The sequence below is a fragment of the Martes martes genome, assembly GCF_963455335.1.
Source record: "Martes martes genome assembly, chromosome: 9".
NCBI classification, from domain to species: domain Eukaryota; kingdom Metazoa; phylum Chordata; class Mammalia; order Carnivora; family Mustelidae; genus Martes; species Martes martes.
This window is the reverse complement of record NC_137896.1, coordinates 113,308,195-113,331,441: the sequence shown is the minus strand read 5'-3', so window position 1 is coordinate 113,331,441 and position 23,247 is coordinate 113,308,195. Positions and strand designations below refer to the sequence as shown.

The window sequence follows — 23,247 nt, the reverse complement described above, 5'->3', positions numbered from 1 at the left end:
CTAGGTATGACCACTTGAGTTATAAGGGCTGTGAAATTCAGGTTCTGCTGTATGACCTCTATGTTCACTAGAACTAACTTGTTGTTAGGTATGTCCTATCTTAGTCATCCTCAGTATTGATGTCAGCTGGGTCATGTCCCCTGAAGGAGTTCTCCCTCTATTCCCAATGGGAAGAATGTTTTATGTCTTTAGAATCTGAAGATCCTTAGGAAACATGAGTAGCCTTTTGTGACTTTAGTGTGATTTTCAGTTGAATTTATCCAACACTTACAGAGTACCTGCTGTGTGCTCAGCAGTGGTATACCAAAGAGAAGTAAGAGGCAGAACTTACCTCCAAGGAGCTTATAGCCTGATACTACAGAGCCACATGAATAGAATATTTTAGTATAATAGAGCAGGTGCTAAGATGGAATTATGTCCAGATTCCAGATTCTATCTGGCCATCATATTGAGAGCTAAATATTTCTCCCTCTGCTGTCCTTCTCTAAAGCAGTAGTCCACTCAGTTTGTATCTTGTACAGATTTTTTCTCTGAGATCTCTAGGATCTCCTCCCATGATTCTCTACACACTTTCATAAAAAAAACTGATGTTTAGTTAAAATTAGCTTATGCGGAAAAATTTAACTTTAACTTTGTAGTGGTCAGAAGCTTTCCACTTTGACCTCACTTCCTCTAGTCCTCTCGACTCAGGTACATAATCACTTACTCAGCAGTTGACAACAGTATTTCTTCTGTGGGAGGAACTATACACAGTCGACCAATGTGACTATTTACAGAAAATTGTAATACCCCTAGAAGCTGTTTCTGTTTACTTCTGTCTTTCTAGCAGTGAAACCTCAGGCATCTTACTTTCTAATCTGGTTTTCCAATGGAGAGAGTTGAGAAAGAACACAAACATTCACTTAGGGCTTACTGTGCGCCGGACAAAAAGTTAGGGGATTTCACACCTCATTCTTGTAGGTGAGGCACAAATGAAGAACAGACTCTCAAGATATTAGTTACCTTACTCAGAGTCCTACGTTTATAAGCACTGCTCGCATTTGAACTGCCTTTCTGACTAATGGCCCCTAAATGCTCGCAGGGCAGGAGAACGCACACTTGCTGTCCACTAAAGGTGGAAATTTAATACCCTAAATCTGACATTGCTAGAAGTATTTTGTTTGGCTTCTCTTAAAGGATCAAACAATGTGGAAACACGAGGCCACGTTCCCACATCATTGTACTACGTGGGTGGAGTTCAGCCCTGGTTCCATCTTGTATGGGCTCACTCCCCAGCCTGCTTCATAATCTCAAAAACTGGCAAGAATCTCTGGGCATTTGAGTGTGGGACCCTTGCTCTAAGCAGCGTGGCTTACCAGTGCCATTATCAGGAGGGGGAGCGTGAATTCAGCCATAACTGTAGGTTCTACTTAAGCCTCAGCTGACGTCATTTTATACTGAGATTCACTTGGTGTAGTTATTGCCACAAAATTGTATTAAGAATAATAATTAGTTATGATTAGAATAATAATTAGAATAATAATCAGTTTCAGAATAAAACAGATTGTTGTAACAGCCTAGATATGTGTGTGTATTTGGGTAGAGAAATAGTCTTCGGGGTTTGCAGCTAACAGGATTCCCACAAGCAACCCAGTTTAGTTGTAGCCAGTTGCCCATTTATGTATGCCTTTTTGTGTTTGGGAATGTAGTTTTATTCTTTTTTTTTTTTTTAAGATTTTATTTATTTATTTGACAGACAAAGATCACAAGTAGGCAGAGAGGCAGGCAGAGAGAGAGAGGGGGAAGCAGGCTCCCCGCCGAGCAGAGAGCCCAATGCGGGGCTCGATCCCAGGACCCCTGGGATCATGACCTGAGCCAAAGGTAGAGGCTTTAACCCACTGAGCCACCCTCGTGCCCCTCCTTTTTTTTTTTTTTTTTAAAAACTTTATTTACTTATTTGACACAGGGAGAGAGAGATCACAAGTAGAAAGAGAGAGAAGGGGGAAGCAGGCTCCCCACTGAGCAGAGAGCCCACTATGGGGCTCGATCCCAGGACCCTGAGATTGTGACCTGAGCCAAAGGCAGACGCTTAACCCACTGAGCCACCCAGGTGCCCCCCAATCTTTTTTTTTTTTTTTAAGATTTTATTTATTTATTTGGCAGAGAGGCAGGCAGAGAGAGAGGAGGAAGCAAGCTCCCTGCTGAGCAGAGAGCCTGATGCGGGGCTCGATCCCAGGACCCTGAGATCATTACCTGAGCCGAAGGCAGAGGCCTAACCCACTGAGCCACCCAGGTGCCCCCCTCCCACCTTTTTTTAAGTAGGCTCAAACATGGGGCCTGAACTCACAACCCTGAGATCAAGACCTGAGCAAAAATCAAGAGTCAGACACTTAACTGACTGAGCCATTCAGGCACCCAGTTTTATCCTTTTTAATAGATCTTTAGATGACAAATTTCTTGTAGTCTATAAAAACGTGCATCTCTATTTTCCCATAGGGAAGTAGCAGCCCATAGCCAGGAATACCAAACCTTTTGCATTCTGTGAAGATTTCTGCCCACCCACATTCTGATGTTGCAAAAGGGATGTTGTAAGCCCTTGTGTTTATTTATGTTCACTGGGCATATCTTTTACAGTTTTTTATTTGATAATAAATTACATAAATTGAGTGGCTAAGTGGAGGGAGGAGGAGCAAATAGAGCATTTTGGAGAGGCTGAGGAAGAAGACTGAGGAATGCAGGGTGACTAATTGAAGAAAGGAAATATATTGCCTACGAGCTTTGCCCTTGGGAAAGATCATTCTGTTGGCAGGATGAAGAGGTAAAAGATCTCAAGGAGAAAGAACTCATTTATTTAATAAAAAATGTGGGATAGGAATTTGAGGAAAGAAAAGGCTGGTTCAGACCAAGCAAGATCACTGCTCTTGCATTTCTTTCTTTTTTTTTTTTTTAATTATTTGTATTAACATATAATGTATTATTTGCCCCACGGGTACAGGTCTGTGAATCGTCAGGCTTACACACTTCACAGCTCTCACTGTAGTACATACCCTTCCCAATGTCCATAACCCAGCCACCCTCTCCATACCCCTCTCCCCGGGCAACCCTCAGTTTGTTTTGTGAGATCGAGTCTCTTACAGTTTGTCTCCCTCCTGATCCCATCTTGTTTCATTTTTTCCTTCCCTACCCCCCATGACCCCCCACTATGCCTCTCAAATTCCTCATATCAGAGAGATCATATGATAATTGTCTTTCTCTGATTGACTTGTTTCACTCAGCATAATACCCTCTGGTTCCAACCACATTGTTGCAAATGGAAAGATTTCATTTCTTTTGATGGCTGCATAATATTCCATAGTATATATATACACACCACATCTTCTTTATCCATTCATCTGTTGATGAACATCTAGGTTCTTTCCATAGTTTGGCTATTGTGGACATTGCTGCTATAAACATTCAGGTGCACATGCCCCTTTGGATCACTACATTTGTATCTCTAGGGTAAACACCCAGTAGTGCAATTACTGGGTCGTAGGGTAGCTCTATATTCAACTTTTTGAGAAACCTCCATTCTGTTTTCCAGAGTGGCTGCACCAGTTTGCATTCCCACCAACAGTGTAGGAGGATTCCTCTTTCTCCTTATCCTCTCCAACATCTGTCATTTCCTGACTTGTTAATTTTAGCCATTCTGACTGGTGTGAGGTGTATCTCACTGTGGTTATGATTTGTATTTCCCTGATGCCGAGTGATGTGGAGCATTTTTTCATGAGTCTGTTGGCCATCTGGATGTCTTCTTTGTAGAAATGTCTGTTCATGTCTTCTGCCCATTTCTTGATTGGATTATTTGTTCTTTGGGTGTTGAGTTTGGTAAGTTCTTTATAGATTTTGGATACTAGCCCTTTATCTGATTTGTCATTTGTGAATATCTTCTCCCATTCTTTCGGTTGTCTTTTGGTTTTGTTGACTGTTTCCTTTGCTGTGCGAAAGATTTTGATCTTGATAAAGTCCCAATAGTTCCTTTATGCCCTTGCTTCCCTTGCCTTGGGCAGTGTATCTAGGAAGAAGGTGCTGCAGCTGAGGTGGAAGAGGTTGCTGCCTGTGTTCTCCTCAAGGATTTTGATGGATTCCTGTCTCACATTGAGGTCTTTCATCCCTTTTGAGTCTATTTTTGTGTGTGGTATAAGGAAATGGCCCAGTTTCATTTTTCTGCATGTGGCTGTCCAATTTTCCCAACACCATTTGTTGAAGAGATTGTCTTTTTTCCATTGGACATTCTTTCCTGCATTGTCAAAGATTAGTTGACCATAGAGTTGAAGGTTTATTTCTGGGTTCTCTATTCTGTTGCATTGATCTATGTGTCTGTTTTTGTGCCAGAACCATACTGTCTTGATGATGACAGCTTTGTCATAGAGCTTAAAGTCTGGAATTGTGATGCCAGCAATTTTGGCTTTCTTTTTCAACATTCTGCTGGCTATTCAGGGTCTTTTCTTGTTCCATATAAATTTTAGGATTCTTTGTTCCATTTCTTTGAAAAAAAAGGATGGGATTTTGATAGGGATTGCATTAAATGTGTAGATTGCTTTAGGTAGCATAGACATTTTCACAATATTTATTCTTCTAATCCATGAGCATGGAACATTTTTCCATTTCTTTGTGTCTTCCTCAATTTCTTTCATGAGTACTTTATAGTTTTCTGAGTATAGGTTCTTTGCCTCTTTGGTTAGGTTTATTCCTAGGTATCTTATGGTTTTGGGTGCAATTGTAAATGGGATCGACTCCTTAATTTCTCTTTCTTCTGTCTCATTGTTGGTGTATAGAAATGCAACTGATTTCTATGCATTGGTTTTATATACTGACACTTTACTGAATCCCTGTACAAGTTTTAGTAGTTTTGGAGTGGAGTCTTGGGTTTTCCACATAAAGTATCATATCATCTGCAAAGAGTGAGAGTTTGACTTCTTCTTTGCCGATTCGGATGCCTTTAATTTCTTTTTGTTGTCTGATTGATGAGGCTAGGACTTCTAGTACTATGTTGAATAGCAGTGGTGGTAGTGGACATCCCTGCCATGTTCCTGATCTTAGCGGAAAAGCTCTCAGTTTTTTCCCATTAAGAATGATATTTGCTGTGGGTTCTTCATAGATGGCTTTCACGATATTGAGAAAGGTACCCTCTATCCGTACACTTTGAAGAGTTTTGATCAAGAAAGGATGCTGTACTTTGTCAAATGCTTTTTCAGCATCTATTGAGAGTATCATACGGTTCTTGTTATTTCTTTTATTAATGTATAACATTGATTGATTTGCAGATGTTGAACCAACCTTGCAGCCCTGGAATAAATCCCACTTGGTCATGGTGAATAGTATTTTTAATGTATTTTGAGGAGAATTTTCGCATCTGTGTTCATCAAGGATATTGATCTGTAATTCTCTTTTCTGATGGGGACATTGTCTGGTTTTGGGATCAAGGTAATGCTGGCCTCATAAAATGAGTTTGGAAATTTTCTTTCCATTTCTACTTTTTGGAACAGTTTCAGGAGAATAGGTATTAATTCTTCTTTAAATGTTTGGTAGAACTCCTCTGGGAAGCCGTCTGGCCCTGGGCTCCTGTTTGTTGGGCGATTTTTGATGACTGCTTCAATCTCCTTACTGGTTATGGTTCTGTTTGGTTTTTCTATTTCTTCCTGGTTCAGTTTTGGTAGTTTACATGTCTCTAGGAATACATCCATTTCTTCCAGATTGTCAAATTTGCTGGCATATAGTTGCTCTTAATATGTTTTTGTAATTGTTTATATTTCTTTGGTCTTGGTTGTGATTTCTCCTCTATCATTCATGATTTTATTTATTTGGGTCCTTTCTTTTTGATAAGTCTGGCCAGGGGTTTATCAATCTTATTAATTCTTTCAAAGAACCAGCTTCTAGTTTCGTTGATTTGTTCTGTTGTTCTTTTGGTTTATATTTCATTGATTTCTGCTCTGATCTTTATGATTTCTCTTCTCCTGCTGGGTTTAGGCTTTCTTTGTTGTTCTTTCTCCAGCTCCTTTAGGTATAGGGTTAGGTTGTGTACTTGAGCCCTTTTTTGTTTCTTGAGAAAGGCTTGTATGACTATATACGTTCCTCTCAGAACTGCCTTTGCTGTGTCCCACAGATTTTGAACAGTTGTGTTTTCATTTTCATTTGATTCCATGAATTTTTTCTGTTCTTCTTTAATTTCCTGGTTGACCCATTTTTTCTTTAGTAGGATGATCCCAATCTTTTGGTACCGTTGAGACCTGATTTGTGACCCAGGATGTGATCTATTCTGGAGAAGTTCCATGTGCACTAGAGAAGAATGTGTATTCTTTTGCTTTGGGATGGAATGATGTGAATATATCTGTGATGTCCATCTGGTCCATCTGGTGTCATTTAAGGCCTTTATTTCCTTGTTGATCTTTTGCTTGGATTATCTGTCCATTTCAGCAAGGGGGGTGTTAACATCCCCTACTATTATTGTATTATTGTCGATGCTTTTCTTTCATTTTGTTATTAATTGGTTTATATAGTTGGCTGCTCCTATGTTAGGGGCATAGATATTTAAAATTGTTAGATCTTCTTGTTGGACAGACCCTTTGAGTATGATATAGTGTCCTTTTTCATCTCTTATTATAGTCTTTGGCTTAAAATGTAGTTGATCTGATATAAGGATTGCCAACCCAGCTTTCTTCTGATGTCCATTAGCATGGTAAATTGTTTTCCACCCCTTCACTTTAAATCTGGAGGTGTCTTTGCCTCTAAAATGAGTTTCTTGTAGACAGCATAATGATGAGTTTTGTGTTTTTATCCATTCTGATATCCTGTGTCTTTTGATTGGGGCATTTAGCCCATTTACACTCAGGGTAACTATTGAAAGATATGAATTTAGTGCCATTGTATTGTCTGTAAGGTGAGTGTTAACTGTATTTGTCTCTGTTCCTTTCTGGTCTACTACTTTTATGCTCTCTCTTTGCTTTGAGGACCCCTTTCAATATTTCCTGTAGGGCTGGTTTGGTGTTTGCAAATTCTTCTAATTTTTGTTTGTCCTGGAAGCTTTTTGTCTCTCCTTCACCTTCTATTTTCAGTGATAACCTAGCTGGATATAGTATTCTTGGCTGCATATTTTTCTCATTTAGTGCTCTGAATATATCATGCCATTTCTTTCTGGCCTGCCAGGTCTCTGTGAATAGGTCTGCTGCCAATCTAATATTTCTACCATTGTATGTTACAGAGTTCTTTTCCCGGGCTGCTTTCAGAATTTTCTCTTTGTCACTTAGACTAGTAAGTTTTACTATTAGATGACAGGTTATGGACCTATTTTTATTGATTTGGAGGGGGTTTTCTGTGCCTCCTGGATTTTGATGCTTGTTCTCTTTGCCATATTAGGGGAATTCTCTATTATAATTTGCTCTAATATACCTTTTGCTCCTCTCTCTCTTTCTTCTTCTTCTGGAATCCTAATTATTCTAATATTGTTTTGTCTTATGGTATCACTTATCTCTCAATTCTCCCCTCATGGTCCAGTAGTTGTTTGTCTCTTTTTTGCATAGCTTTTTTATTCCCCGTCATTTGATCTTCTATATCACTCATTCTCTCTTCTGCCACATTTATCCTAGTAATAAGAGCCTCCATTCTTGATTGCACCTCATTAATTCCTTTTTTGATTTCAGCTTGGTTAGATTTTCATTCTTTTATTTCTCCAGAAAGGGATTTTATTTCTCCAGACAGAGTTTCTCTAATATCCTCTGTGTCTTTTTCGAGCCCAGCTAGTGCCTTGAGAATCGTCATTCTGAACTCTAGATCTGACATATTACCAATGTCTGTATTGATTAGGTCCCTAGCCATCAGTACTGCCTCTTGTTCTTTTTTTTGTGGTGAGTTTTTCTGCCTTGTGATTTTATCCAAATAAGAATATATGAACGAGAGAGTAAAATACTAAAAGGGTGGCAAAGACCCCAGAAAAATGTATGCTAACCAAATCAGAAGAGACCCCAAATGGGGGGGGGAGAATAAAAGGGGTAAAAAATTTAAAAACCCATGTATATATTATATATATATAATATATATATTATAATTTATATAATGTAATAATACATAATTATAATACACATAATTATATGTGTATGACTGGTGAGTAGAACAGAGCCACCTACTTCATTTTGGGTATATTTTGGTCTCTTAGAAGAAACTACCTCCAAAAATTTTAAAGAAAGAAGAACTTATATATATACAAAAATAAGGGTAAACACACTGAAGGGATGGAATATGATGAAAATTTTAAAAAAATTCTAAAAAAAGAATTAATAAGATAAGTTGTTTGGAAAAAGAAAGAAAAACAAAAGTGGGAGAGAATGTGCTCAGGCTAGAGACTTGAACAAAGCCGTGTGCTAGGTTTAGGGTATATTTTGATCTATTAGGAGAAATTGTCTCCCATAATTTTTAAGGAAAAAAACTCTATATGTATACAAAAAAATAAGGTTAAATACAATGAAGGATAAAATATAACTATAATCATGAAGGTTTAAAAAGTTTTTTTTTAGAAAAGTATTGTTAAGATAAACTAGTTACAAAAATGTTAAAAGAGGAAAGAGGAAAAGTTTAAAATATTAGAATAAGAAAAAAATAAAATTAAAAAATTTTAATTTAACTTTGCAAGACTAAAGGATCATGGGGAGAAAACCATGGATTCCATGCTTTGCTTTACCCTCCTCTGGAATTCCACTGTTCTCCTTGATCAGTGAGTTTGGTCTTGGCTGGATGTTCTTGCTGATCTTCTAGGGAAGGGGCCTGTTGTCCTGATTCTCAGATGTCTTTGCCTGAGGCAGAATTGCGCTGCCCTCGCCAGGGGCTGGCTAAGTAATCTGCTTGAGTTAGCTCTGAGGACTTTTTCTTCCCTGAACTCTTTCCATAGAGCTCTGGAAGATGGGACTAAAAATGGCAGCCTCCCAGTCTCCAGCCTGGAGGAGCCGAGAGCTCGGGGCCCCCCTCCCCAGTACGCCCTTGGAGAAAAGTCCTCAACCACTCCCGTCTCCCTGGTCTCCGGCCATGCTCCGAGCTCACCCAACCTGTGACCGAGAGTTTATGTCTCTGGCACACAGCCCCGTTTGGAGTCTCCAAACCCAGCTGATCTGCCACTCTGCTCTTCCAGGGGTGTCTCCCCAGATCTGCTACTTGTGGGGTCCCTGCTCAAAGAGCAGTGGACTGACTGTGCCTTGGATCACAGTTTAAGGTAACCCCAAGCTGAGAGCTCACTCCTTGGCTCTGTCTCTGTAGCCGGCTTCCCCGCTCTGATACCTGTGAGCTCTGCTACACTCAGACACCCCCGATCCTTCTGTGACCGCGCGGGACCTGAGACCACACTGTCCCCGTGAGGACTCCACCCCCGCTTTGCCTCTGGAGCAATGTCCTTCAGTGGAGCTGACTTCTAAAAGTTGGGATTTTGTGCTCCATTGCTCCACTGCTTGCCGGGAGCCAGCCTCTCCCCCTGCGGTCTATCTTCCCATTGCTTCGGATTCACTTCTCCCTACATCCTACCTTTCAGAAATTAGTCGATTTTCTGTTACTAGAATTGCTGCTCTTCCTCTCTTTGATCTCTTGTTGAGTTGTAGGTGTTCAGAATGGTTTGATAACTATCTAGCTGAATTCCTGCAACCTGATGTCATTTCAGTCTGGTACTCCTCTGCCATCTTGCCCAGGAAGCTGCTCTTGTGTTTCTTAATTTCTTCAGGAATCTACCACATTTTGGCCCTTGAGACCCATGTTCCAGTGAATAGAATACCCAGAATTGATATTGTTTGGTAACAAGATGTTGCATACCACTCACTCTCTGTGTTCCTCATTTTTGTAAGAGTTTGAGATAGATACAAGTTGGTGAAGGAAGTACTTGAAATCCTCAGTAACTTAGCATTTTCAAATGTGAAGATTTTCATGATTATTACTTAATCTTTCACTTGTATATTTGTCTTTGCAAGGTTGCCAGCACTAGGTCTGTGTCGTATGTCTTTGGACATACAACATGATCTTTACGATCTATATTACAGTGCAGTTAGAAGTAGAGTAAGTATTTGTAGAATGGTAGTTTTAGGTCATGCAGGTGTTTAAAGGGTATGACCTGATGTTCTGGACCCTGGATCCTGTTTTTTGTATTGGATGCCTGTGGAGTATAGTACTTCCTTATAATCTGTTTTATTTCTATAAGGTTGGTAGTAATTTCTCATCTTTAATTTCTGATTTTAGTAATTTCAGTTCAAAGAACCAACTTCTGGTTTTTTTTTTTTTTTTTAACTTACACTAATCTTTCTAATTTTCTTCCTTCAGCTCTTTGGGTTGCGTTTACTTTTCTTTTTTTTTTTTCCTAGTTTCCTATGGTGAAAGATTAGATTATTGCTTTGTGATCTTTTTTCTTTTTCAAAATAGGTATTTACAGCTATAATTTCCCTCTAAACACTGTTTTCACTGTATCCTGTAAGTTTTGTCATATTATGTTTTCATTTATCTCAATGTTTTTAATTTCCCAGTGATTTCTTTTTTGACCTATTAGTTATTTAGGACTGTGTTATTTAATTTCCATGAATTTGTTACTTATTAAACTTACTAAGTTTCTTTTTTTTTTTAATTTATTTTTTATGCTCAGTTAGCTTTAGAGTACATAATTAATTTTTGATGTAGTGTTCAATGATTTATTAGTTAAGTATAATACCCAGTGCTTATCTCAGCCGTGCCCTCCTCGATACCCATCCTAAATTTCTTTTTATTACTGATTTCTAATTTCATCCCATTGTAGTTGGAGAACATACTAAGTATGACTTCAGTCCTTTCAAATTCATTGATTCTTGTCTACAGCCTAATATGTAGAATATCCTGGAGAGTGAGTGTTCTGCTGCTGTTGGGTGGAATGTTCTTTTTTTTTTTTTTTGGGTGGAATGTTCTTTAGATGTCTTTTGGGCTTAGTTGGTTTATAACATTGTTTAAGTCTTCTATTTCTCTCTTCTATATAACTGTAATATCTGTTATCCAAGGTTGGAAAGTCAAGTCTTCAAATATAATTGATGAATTGTATATGTCTTCCTTTAGAGAAGTCAGTTTTTGCTTCGTGTGATTTGGGTCTCATGGTTAGGTGAATGTCTACTTATAGTTTTGTCTTCTTTTTTTTTTTTTTTTTTTTTTTTTAAAGATTTATTTATTTATTTGACAGACAGAGATCACAAGTAGGCAGAGAAGCAGGCAGAGAGAGAGGAGGAAGCAGGCTCCCTGCTGAGCAGAGAGCCCGATGCGGGGCTCGATCCCAGGACCCTGGGATCATGACCTGAGCCGAAGGCAGAGGCTTTAACCCACTGAGCCACCCAGGCGCCCCATAGTTTTGTCTTCTTGATGGATTGAATGTTTATCATTAAAATATACTTTCTTTGTCCTATTAACAATTTTTGCCTAAGGTGAATTTTGTCTATTAATTTAGCCACTCCAGCTCTCTTTTGGTTCCAGTGTACTTAACCCCCTGCTTCCTTCTTTCCTTCCTTCCTTCCTTCCTTCCTTTTCATCCCTTTTGTGTGTCTGAATCTAAAGTGTGTCTCTTGTAGAAAGCATTTGGTTAGATCATTTTTTTATCCTTTCTGCCAATTCCTGCCTTTGATTGTTGTATTTAATCCTTTTACATTTAATTTATTTACTGATAATGTAGGATGTATATTAGTCATTTTGTTATTTTCTATATGTCTTATGTCTTTTCTCTTTCCCTATTACTGCCGCCTTTTTGGTTAAATGGGTATTTTTTTTTTACTGTGCCATTTTAATTCCCTTGTCATTTTTACTTTTTTTAAAATTTTATTTTAAGATTTTAGTTTTAAGTAACTGAACTCACAATCCCAAGGTCAAGTTGCCTGCTCTACTTACTGAGCCAGGCAGGTATCACTACTTTGTGTGTGTGTGTGTTTGTGTTATTTTTTTAGTCCTTGTAAGAGGGATCAGAGGGATCATTTAAGATAGTATGTTTTAAGTGCCTATTACGCCCATCATCTGGGAATCCTCAGTGAGTTTCTATTTCTTGCTTTTTTTCTTACGTTATGGCCATACTTTCTTGCTTCTTTGCATATTTTTATAAATTGTTGTTGAAAATTGGACATTTTAAATAATATAATGTGACAACTCTAGAAATCAGTTTGTTATTGCTGTTTGTGATTTTTGTTCGTTTGTATAGTGATATTTCTTGACTAATTCTGTAAAATCTATGTTCTTTGTCCTGTGCAGCCACTGAAGTCTCAGGTTCGTTAGCTTAATGGTCAACTAATGATTGGACAGAATATTCCTTGAATGCCAGAACCAACAGGTCTCCCAGTCTTTGCTGATGGGCTCTGTGTGTGTGTGTGTGTGTGTGTGTATAGGAGCATGCTTCTAACACTGAGGCAGGCAATCAACAGCCCTGTCTTAGCTTTCACTGACTTCTGGTGCGAAGCCTCTGAGTCAGCCTGAGGTGAGAGCTTACGGCTTTCTCGGGTCTTATCCTGAACATGTGCAGCACCCTACACATGCCTTCTGGATTCCCATGAATACGTTGCAGCCTTTCAAAGCCCTTAGGTACTCCTTACTTCCTTTTTCATTTTTAAGTTTTTTGGTTAGCCTGTTGTTTGTCCCACATTTTATTTACCACTTGAGACAGCTATAAAATTAACCAGTTGTAATTGTTTTTGACAAAGGCTTTTCACTGGATGAACTCAGAGGTTTATCACTGGATAAACTCAGTCATAGACAACCTTGCAGGTGGATTCTTCCAGGCGACCACCAGCCAGGTCAGATAATGACAGTTCCTTGGAAATGAGACTTCAGAAGAGCTCTAATCCCACTCTTTTCCCGCTGGTGGCTGCCAGGCCACCAATCACCATGATTGCCTGCTGTTGGTTTTCAAGGCTACTGCAGAATTGGAGAGAATGGAATAAGAATGGTGCAAGTTCAAATCACACAAACTTGGTAATCTTACCAAGATATCAGCATTTTTTAGGGGAGGGGTAGAATAAACATTGTCTGGATTATTTCAAGTTTTTGGTTGATTTCCAGGGTTATCAAGGATCAGTTCCAGGGTTACCAAAAAAGTCAATTCTAATACTTTTTGCTAGTCTTCTTGTTGCTTTTATGGAGTAGGGAATTTTCAGAGGTCCTTAGACCATCATTTTTGCTGATACCCACCCGTGGAATATAGGAAAAGTATGGAACCTGAAATTAAGGTCCCATTTTTCAACTTAGTATCTCTTGGTTTTGGAATGACCAGCTGACCAAGGAATATAAGCTTCTATTTCTTTGTATTAAAAATGGGCATATTAATGTCTACCTCTCAGACTTAACTATAGGGATTGAGATAATACATTTAATGCATATTGGATAAAAACCAATATGTAAATCATTATCAAATGGGAGGACACATAAGGAGTGTAAAAGACAAAAATGAAAAAAAAAATTGTACCATTCAGGTTTTGTTGATGGAAGCAGAGCCACTTTGTGTAGTTTTGGGATGTCATCAAGGGGCATATTAAAGGAATTAGATCTTATGCAGACATGGAGAGAGCTGGAGAACTAAAGCTGTGGAAGAGGGAAGAGAAGTTATCAGGGAAAGAAATCATTTCCCAGACCACACGAAGCACTGGCATAGTGGCTAAGTCAGAACTTACCAGGGAATTGGAGAAGCTGAGGCCTTCCAGCCATTGAAATGGAAGCATGAAAGAGGAACTTGTGGAGAGATCTGTGGAAAGCTGTTGTCTGTACGTAGCTAGCAGTCCTGTGGGTCCCCAGTGAAATGTCTGATGGTGTTCCTGGGACTGCTTTTGGTTGACAGGGTCCACAATCAGAAGCATAAGCTGGATACATAGAGCAAAGGACAAGCTGGAATCTAAGGGGCATCTTTTGCATCTTGTGTGACACCATAATTAACCACAACCACCTTCCAAGAGTAAAGGCTGTTGCTTTACTTCTGCCTTTCAGATCCCCAACAGATTGCCCACTGACCAACTGTAATGCAAAGTCTGAAGGGAAAGGGATTTGGGAAATCATAGTTTCCAGCTGAAGCAAGTTGACATAGCGGTACATATGATTTACTAGGCCTACCATGGGACCTACTGACTCCCATAAACCCACTGACTCATCATGGTGATGTTCTGGGTCCCAGAGGAATAGCATTAAATAAGAACTTACCAATCCTGAAAAGACAGGTATTTTTTCTCCCCCAGGAAAGAATTACCTGGCAAATGTTAAAGTTTATGTCTGGGGATGACAAGGGAAGAATTAGTTTATATGATAGTTACGTTACAGTGGGGTCCTTCTTCATCAGTATTGGCCCGCCCCTCCCTTCCTCCCTCCCTCCCTCCCTTCCTTCCTTCCTCCCTTCCTTCTTCCTTCCTTAATTTTTTTAATTAATTAATTTATTTTAATAAACATATAATATATTTTTATCCCCAGGGGTACAGGTCTGTGAATCGCCAGGTTTACACATTTCACAGCACTCATCATAGCACATACCCTCCGCAGTGTCCATATCCCCACCACCCTCTCCCGTCCCTTCTCCCCCAGCAACCCTCAGTTTGTTTTTTGAGATTGAGTCTTTTATGGTTTGTCTCCCTCCCAATCCCATCTTCTTTCATTTTTTCTTTTCCTACCTCCCCCCAATGCCCCCACATTGCATCTCCACTTCCTCATATCAAAGAGATCATATGATAGTTGTCTTTCTCTGATTGACTTATTTCGCTAAGCATAATACCCTCTAGTTCCATCCACGTCGTCGCAAATGGCAAGATTTCATTTCTTTTGATGGCTGCATAGTATTCCATTGTGTATATATACCACATCTTCTTTATCCATTCATCTGTTGATGGACATCTAGGTTCTTTCCACAGTTTGGCTATTGTGGACATTGCTGCTACAAACATTCGGGTGCACGTGCCCCTTTGGAGCACCACGTTTGTATCTTTAGGATATATACCCAGTAGTGCAATCGCTGGGTCATAGAGTAGCTCTATTTTCAGTTTTTTGAGGAACCTCCACACTGTTTTCCAGAGTGATTGCACCAGCTTGCATTCCCACATCCTTGCCAGCATCTGTCATTTCTTGACTTGTTAATTTTAGCCATTCTGACTGGTGTGAGGTGGTATCTCATTGTGGTTTTGATCTGTATTTCCCTGATGCCGAGTGATGTGGAGCATTTTTTCGTGTGTCTGTTGGCCACCTGGATGTCTTCTTTGCAGAAATGTCTGTTCATGTCCTCTGCCCATTTCTTGATTGGATTATTTGTTCTTTGGGTGTTGAGTTTGCTAAGCTCTTTATAGATTTTGGATACTAGCCCTTTATCTGATATGTCGTTTGCAAATATCTTCTCCCATTCTGTCAGTTGTCTTTTAGTTTTGTTAACTGTTTCCTTTGCTGTGCAAAAGCTTTTGATCTTGATGAAATCCCAATAGTTCATTTTTGCCCTTGCTTCTGTCGCCTTTGGCGATGTTCCTAGGAAGAAGTTGCTGTGGTTGAGGTCAAAGAGGTTGCTGCCTCTGTTCTCCTCAAGGATTTTGATGGATTCCTTTCTCACATTGAGGTCCTTCATCCATTTTGAGTGTATTTTCATGTGTGGTATAAGGAAATAGTCCAATTTCATTTTTCTGCATGTGGCTGTCCAATTTTCCCAACACCATTTGTTGAAGAGGCTGTCTTTTTTCCATTGGACATTCTTTCCTGCTTTGTCGAAGATTAGTTGACCATAGAGTTGAGGGTCTATTTCTGGGCTCTCTATTCTGTTGCATTGATCTATTTGTCTGTTTTGGTGCCGGTACCATACTGTCTTGATGATGACAGCTTTGTAATAGAGCTTGACGTCCGGAATTGTGATGCCACCGACTTTGGCTTTCTTTTTCAATATTCCTTTCACTATTCAAGGTCTTTTCTGGTTCCATATAAATTTTAGGATTATTTGTTCTATTTCTTTGAAAAAAATGGATGGGATTTTGATAGGGATTGCATTAAATGCGTAGATTGCTTTAGGTAGAATAGACATTTTCAGAATATTTGTTCTCCTAATCCATGAGCATGGAATATTTTTCCATTTCTTTGTGTCTTCCTCAATTTCTTTCATGAGTACTTTATTGTTTTCTGACTATAGATTCTTTGCCTCTTTGGTTAGATTTATTTGGCTTTGGGTACAATTGTAAATGGGACTGACTCCTCGATTTCTCTTTCTTCTGTCTTGTTAGTGGAAAGAAATGCAACTGATTTCTGTGCATTGACTTTATATCCTGACACTTTACTGAATTCCTGTACAAGTTCTAGCAGTTTTGGAGTGGAGCCTTTTGGGTTTTCCACATATAGTATCATATCATCTGCAAAGAGTGATAGTTTGACTTCTTCTTTGCCTATTCGGATGCCTTTAATTTCTTTTTGTTGTCTGATTGCTGAGGCTAGGACTTCTAGTACTATGTTGAACAGCAGTGGTGATAACGGACATCCTTGCCGTGTTCCTGACCTTAGCAGAAAAGCTTTCAGTTTTTCTCCATTGAGAATAATATTTGCAGTGGGTTTTTCATAGATGGCTTTGATAATATTGAGGTATGTGCCCTCTATCCCTACACTTTGAAGAGTTTTAATCAGGAAGGGATGCTGCACTTTGTCAAATGCTTTTTCAGCATCTATTGAGAGTATCATATGGTTCTTATTCTTTCTTTTATTAACGTATTGTATCACATTGATGGATTTGTGGATGTTGAATCAACCTTGCAGCCCTGGAATAAATCCCACTTGGTCGTGGTGAATAATCCTTTTAATGTACTGTTGGATCCTATTGGCCAGTATTTTGATGAGAATCTTCACATCTGTGTTCATCAAGGATATTGGTCTGTAATTCTCTTTTTTGATGGGATCCTTGTCTGGTTTTGGGATCAAGGTGATGCTGGTCTCATAAAATGAGTTTGGAAGTTTTCCTTCCATTTCTATTTTTTGGAACAGTTTCAGGAGAATAGGAATTAATTCTTCTTTAAATGTTTGGTAGAATTCCCCTGGGAAGCCATCTGGTCCTGGACTTCTGTTTGTTTGGAGATTTTTGATGACTGTTTTGATCTCTTTACTGGTTATGGGTCTGTTCAGGTTTTCTATTTCTTCTGGGTTCAGTTGTGGTAGTTTACATGTCTCTAGAAATGTATCCATTTCTTCCAGATTGTCGAGTTTGTTGGCGTAGAGTTGCTCATAGTATGTTCTTATGATTGTTTGTATTTCTTTGGTGTTGGTTGTGATCTCTCCTCTTTCATTCATGATTTTATTTATTTGCGTCCTTTCTCTTTTCTTTTTGATAAGTCTGGCCAGGGGGTTGTCAATTTTATTAATTCTTTCAAAGAACCAGCTCCTAGTTTCGTTGATTTGTTCTATTGTTTTTTTAGTTTCTGTTTCATTGATTTCTGCTCTGATCTTTATGATTTCTCTTCTCCTGCTGGGTTTAGGCTTTCTTTGTTGTTCTTTCTCCAGTTCCTTTAGGTGTAGGGTTAGGTTGTGTATTTGAGACCTTTCTTGTTTCTTGAGAAAGACTTGTACCGCTATATATTTTCCTCTCAGGACTGCCTTTGCTGTGTCCCACAGATTTTGAACCATTGTGTTTTCATTATCATTTGTTTCCATGAATTTTTTCAATTCTTCTTTAATTTCCTGGTTGACCCATTCATTTTTTAGAAGGATGCTGTTTAGTCTCCATGTATTTGCGTTCTTTTCAAATGTCCTCTTGTGATTGAGTTCTAGCTTCAGAGCATTGTGGTTTGTAAACATGCAGGGAATGATCCCAATCTTTTGATACTGGTTGAGACCTGATTTATGACCCAGGATGTGGTCTATTCTGGAGAATGTTCCATGTGCACTAGAGAAGAATGTATATTCTGTTGCTTTGGGATGGAATGTTCTGAATTCTGTATCTGTGATGTCCATCTGGTCCAGTGTGTCATTTAAGGCCTTTATTTCCTTGTCGATCTTTTGCTTAGATGATCTGTCCATTTCAGTGAGGGGAGTGTTAAAGTCCCCTGCTATTATTGTATTACTGTTGATGTATTTCCTTGATTTTGTTATTAATTGGTTTATATAGTTGGCTGGTCCCATGTTAGGGGCATAGATATTTAAGATTGTTAGGTCTTCTTGTTGGACAGACCCTTTGAGTATGATATAGTGTCCTTCCTCATCTCTTATTATAGTCTTTAGCTTAAAATCTAATTTATCTGATATAAGGATTGCCACCCCAGCTTTCTTCTGATGTCCATTAGCATGGTACATTGTTTTCCACCCCCTCACTTTAAATCTGGAGGTGTCTTCGGGTCTAAAATGAGTTTTTTGTAGGCAGCATAGTGATGGGTTTTGTTTTTTTATCCATTCTGATACCCTGTGTCTTTTGATTGGGGCATTTAGCCCATTAACATTCAGGGTAACTATTGAGAGATATGAATTTATTGCCATTGTATTGCCTGTAAGGTGACTGTTACTGTATATTGTCTCTGTTTCTTTCTGATCTACTACTTTTAGGGTCTCTCTTTGCTTAAAGGACCCCTTTCAATATTTCCTGTAGAGCTGGTTTGGTGTTTGCAAATTCTTTCAGGTTTTGTTTGTCCTGGAAGCTCTTTATCTCTCCTTCTATTTTCAATGATAGCCTAGCTGGATATAGTATTCTTGGCTGCATGTTTTTCTCGTTTAGTGCTCTGAATATATCATGCCAGTTCTTTCTGGCCTGCCAGGTCTCTGTGGATAGGTCTGCTGCCAATCTAATGTTTTTACCCTCGTATGTTACAGAGTTCTTTTCCCGGGCTGCTTTCAGGATCTTCTCTTTGTCGCTAAGACTTGTAAATTTTACTATTAGGTGACGAGGTGTGCACCTATTTTTATTGATTTTGAGGGGCGTTCTTAGCATCTCCTGGATTTTGATGTTTGTTCCCTTTGCCATATTAGGGAAATTCTCTCCAGTAATTCTCTCCAATATACCTTTTGCTCCCCTCTCTCTTTCTTCTTCTTCTGGAATCCCAAGTATTCTAATGTTGTGTCGTCTTATGGTGTTGCTTATCTCTCAAATTCTCTCCTCGTGGTCCAGTATTTGTCTCTCTTTTGCTCAGCTTCTTTATTCTCTGTCATTTGGTCTTCTATTTCACTAATTCTTTCTTCTGCCTCATTTATCCTAGCAGTGAGAGCTTCCATTTTTGATTGCACCTCATTAATAGCTTTTTTGATTTCAACTTGGTTAGATTTTAGTTCTTTTATTTCTCCAGAAAGGGCTTTTATCTCTCCGGAGAGGGTTTCTCTAATATCTTCTATGCCTTTTTCAAGCCCGGCTAGAACCTTGAGAATCATCGTTCTGAACTCTAGATCTGTCATATTACCAATGTCCATATTGATTAGGTCCCCAGCCTTCGGTACTGCCTCTTGTTTCTTTTTTTTGTGGTGAGTTTTTCTGCCTTGTCATTTTATCCAGATAAGATTTGCTTTCTCCTCCCCTGGAATTCCGCTGTTCTCCTTGGTGAGTGAAGTTGGTCTTGGCTGGGTTTCTTGTTGATCTTCTGGGGGAGGGGCCTGTTGTAGTGATTCTCAAGTGTATTTGCTACAGGCGGAATTGCACCGCCCTTGCCAGGGGCCGGGCTAAGTAATCCGCTCGGGTTCCTTTTGGAAGCTTTTGTTCCCTGAGCGCTTTCCGTAGAGTTCCGAGTTCCAGAGGACGGGAATGTAGATGGCGGCCTCCCAATCTCCGGCCTGGAGGAGCCAAGAGCTTGGGGTCCCACTCCTCAGTGCGCTCTCAGACAAAAGCGACCAACCGCCCCACCTCCCTGGCCCGCGGTCACACCTGTAGGAAAGCAGTCAATTGCTGGCACTTGGAGAAAAGCGCCCGGTCGCTTCCATCTCTGTGGCCTCTGGCTGCGCTCGGAGCCCACCCAGCCTGCGACTGGCACAAGGTAACCCCGGGCTGAGAGCTCACTCCTCGGCTTTGTCACTGTAGCCGGCTTCCCTGCTCTAATACCTGTGAGCTCTGTGGCACTCAGACACCCCCGGTCCTTCTGTGACCCCGCGGGACCTGGGGTTATGCTGACCCCGCTTGGGCTTCCCCCCGGTTTAGCCTCTGGAGCGATGTCCCTCCGTGGAGCAGACTTTTAAAAGTCCTGATTTTGTGCTCTGTTGCTCTGCCGCTTGCTGGGAGCCAGCCCCTCCCCCCGGGGTCTATCTTCCCGTCGCTTTGGATTCACTTCTCCGCAGGTCCTACCTTTCAGAAAGTGATCGATTTTCTGTTTCTAGAATTGTTGCTCTTCTTCTCTTTGATTTCCCGTTGGATTTGTAGGTGTTCACAATGGTTAGATAAGCTGTCTAGCTAATCTCCTGCTACCCGATGTCATCTCAGCCTGCTACTTCTCTGCCATCTTGACTCCTCCACTCCCCTTCCTTAATTTTTTAAAGAGGCTCTAACTCTGAAATCCCTCAAGGATTTCTCTCCCAGTTGGGTGAGAAATAGTGTTTTAGAATGGTGACTTGGGTCAGATGTCTGGTGTCCAAACCTAGATTTTTTTTTTAATGTTATATAGATCAAGTTTGGACTTAGTTGGCTGTACGTATAATTTGGTCCTAAGGCTTCTTGGTCAGTCAGCCACCACCTAAGGTCCATTCTTGTTGCACTATTTTCGTTATTACTCTGGCTGTGACTGTTGCAAGCAACTGCACTCATCTTGCTTCCAGGGGTTAAGTGCTATCAGCTGTCTGTTACCTTGAATTCTGATAATCCCCACTGAGCTCAGGAAGCTCATTTCAACTGAGGGATCTCCAAGTTTTCCCCCAGCTTACACAGGACATCTATATAGCACTTTTCAAGAACGCTTATACTCCGTATACAATGTATTTCTCAATGCCAAGATGAAAGGAGTATCCCCTGGGCCCTCTTGGAGGACATTGGGATGGGTGAACAGGTTGTAAATAATAAACTGACAACAGCCTTTTCTTCCTAAATTGTTGGACTCTTTCCTCCACATGAATTCCTAGCATCTCAGCTTAGTTTTGGCCACATTTGAGTCCAGGTTTTAGTCCGGCAGTTGAGCAAATAATTTAGAACCATCGTCAGCTGCTTGAGTTAGTCCTGTGAATCAGAAATTTCTGATGAGTACCTTAATTGCTTATAATCATGATCCACAATTTATCTATGGTCTCTCCCCCTTTGAATCTCTTTTTCCCCACGATCCAAGATTTTCCCCTATAGAAAATAATGAAATCTTGTGTTTCTCTTCGTGTGTAAGTCTACTTACCTGTATGGAGGCAATAAGGTATGGAAAGGGAAGATATGAAGGGATTTGGCATTCTGTCGCAGGGTACCTCCCTGAGGTGCAGTAAGTCATTCTGTTGTCTTTAAGCAAAGTAGCACGAGTCTTAACAGATAGGGGAGGACCGCCTCACTGGTACTGGAAACTCAGTAGGGTTTGGAGATTTCTATTATCTGACTCATCCCCAGTGTCCTTAGTTAAATCCTTAGGTCTTTCTCTTTCATGATCGATGGCCTCTTCTCCTGACCAAGATGAAGGGAGTAGTACTAGAGTAACCTTCCTGTTTTAAACAATCACCTTCCTGTTTTAAACAATCATTGCAGTTACTATTGCTGTGAACCAAACCACATCAAAACTTAGTGGCTGAAAACAACAGGAATCACTTACTTCTCTTTCATTGTTTCTGTGGAACAGAAATTTAGGAAGGACTTGACTGGGCCACTTGTGACATGAAAAAGGTGAGGTAATACAATGTTAACTCTAAATGAACTTTGACAAATTGTAGATGTGCGTGATTAGCACCAGAGCAATCACTGAAAAATAATCAAATGCCTTTTATAGCTAAAAGGCAATAGAGGGAGAAAAATGAATGACTAAAACAATTGACTAACCCAATCAAATGCCTTAACTTGCACACAGATCTAGTGAAACTGACTTTGTCCTGTATTGTCAGTCAGCAGTCATGCAGGAGCAATGTCTACATCAGAGTTTTGGCTGTCCTAAGTTGGCAGGTACAAGGGAAAAGAAGTTCCTTTAGGAATCATAGACATTCCTTGGTTTTCTGACCTTGAGGATTTAAAATACTGAACATTGTTTTCTTTGTTGAGCTGTTTAGTGAACTTAGAAGCGGCCAGCTCACCTCACAATCTGGTAGCCTCAGGGTCCTATCACATAATTCACAGAAGCCTTATATTAGGTTGGTGCTTTATTCTGAGTTCCCACAGGTGATAATTTAAGAAATTCTTTCGTCCCTGGACATCATGGACTACCAGTGTTACACCCGCTAATGATTGCTGGCTCCTCTTGTCTTCAAATCCAACTAGATCAGATAGCTAGTCACAAATATTTATTTTCTGCAGGGGTAGCCTTCAGAATTTCTGGGAGGGTGTGGGTATCAGGTTTCAATGCCACATCACCAGGAGAAATGCCTTCAACTACACTGTAAGATCATTTCAGCAAAAATCCTGCCATGGCTGCAGTCTGGTACACATAATTCGGTTGGATACTATAGGCGTATTTGTAGATATACATGTGTTGGACACTTAGATGACCTTACAGAGTTATGGTTAAATACAGCAATAGCTATTGTGTCATCTGTTATAGAGGAATTACATGGATGTTATTTGAAAATGTCATGTATTTTGGCTATTTGGGATTTAGAACTCTTTTTCCTTGGAAACTGTTTAATAAAATCTGGTTCTGTTTCCAGACTAGGCCTAAAAAGCCTACATAACCCATAACCCCTGCAGAGGTGCAGAGGAGCTAGCATCCAAAGATGCTTTGAGAAGCACAACCACCTTTTTAAAAAATTTATTTAAATTTTAGTTAACATACAGTGCCATATGCAACCATCTTTTAGAAAGACTTTGCAAAAATTGGACTGTTTAAGAATTCTAGCAGTGTGCAGCCTAAAGCGAATCAACTATATCGACTTTAAGATTGCCAGCTACATAAATCACGAATCCTAAAGTATCATGTTAACTACAGTAGGATGGCTTCCTGGCAGTCTTGGCATCTTTGGTGACTCCACTGCTGTTTATGGGAAGGTGTGTGTGTGAGGATGGAAAGCAGAGCTGCTAGCATGCTATTGAAACTGATCAGAAACAAGGGGTAAAGGGGCAGGGGGGACGTGGAGTAGTAGGGGTAACAAGTCCAGAATTAGTTCAGCTGATGAGGTGGACCTTTGCGAGTTATACCCAAGCTTGTGCCATATACTGAGGATGGTCTTTAATTCCTAAAGTGAGTGGACTGTCTGGAAGCCGACCTCATG

At 39.9% G+C, this 23,247-nt stretch overlaps 1 protein-coding gene across 1 annotated transcript in view; it reads left to right on the top strand.

Moving 5' to 3' along the window:
- The window catches only part of TTC27 (tetratricopeptide repeat domain 27), a 177,598-nt gene that overhangs the window by 99,258 nt on the left and 55,093 nt on the right, over positions 1-23,247 (top strand). The gene's annotated exons all lie outside the window — the stretch shown is intronic.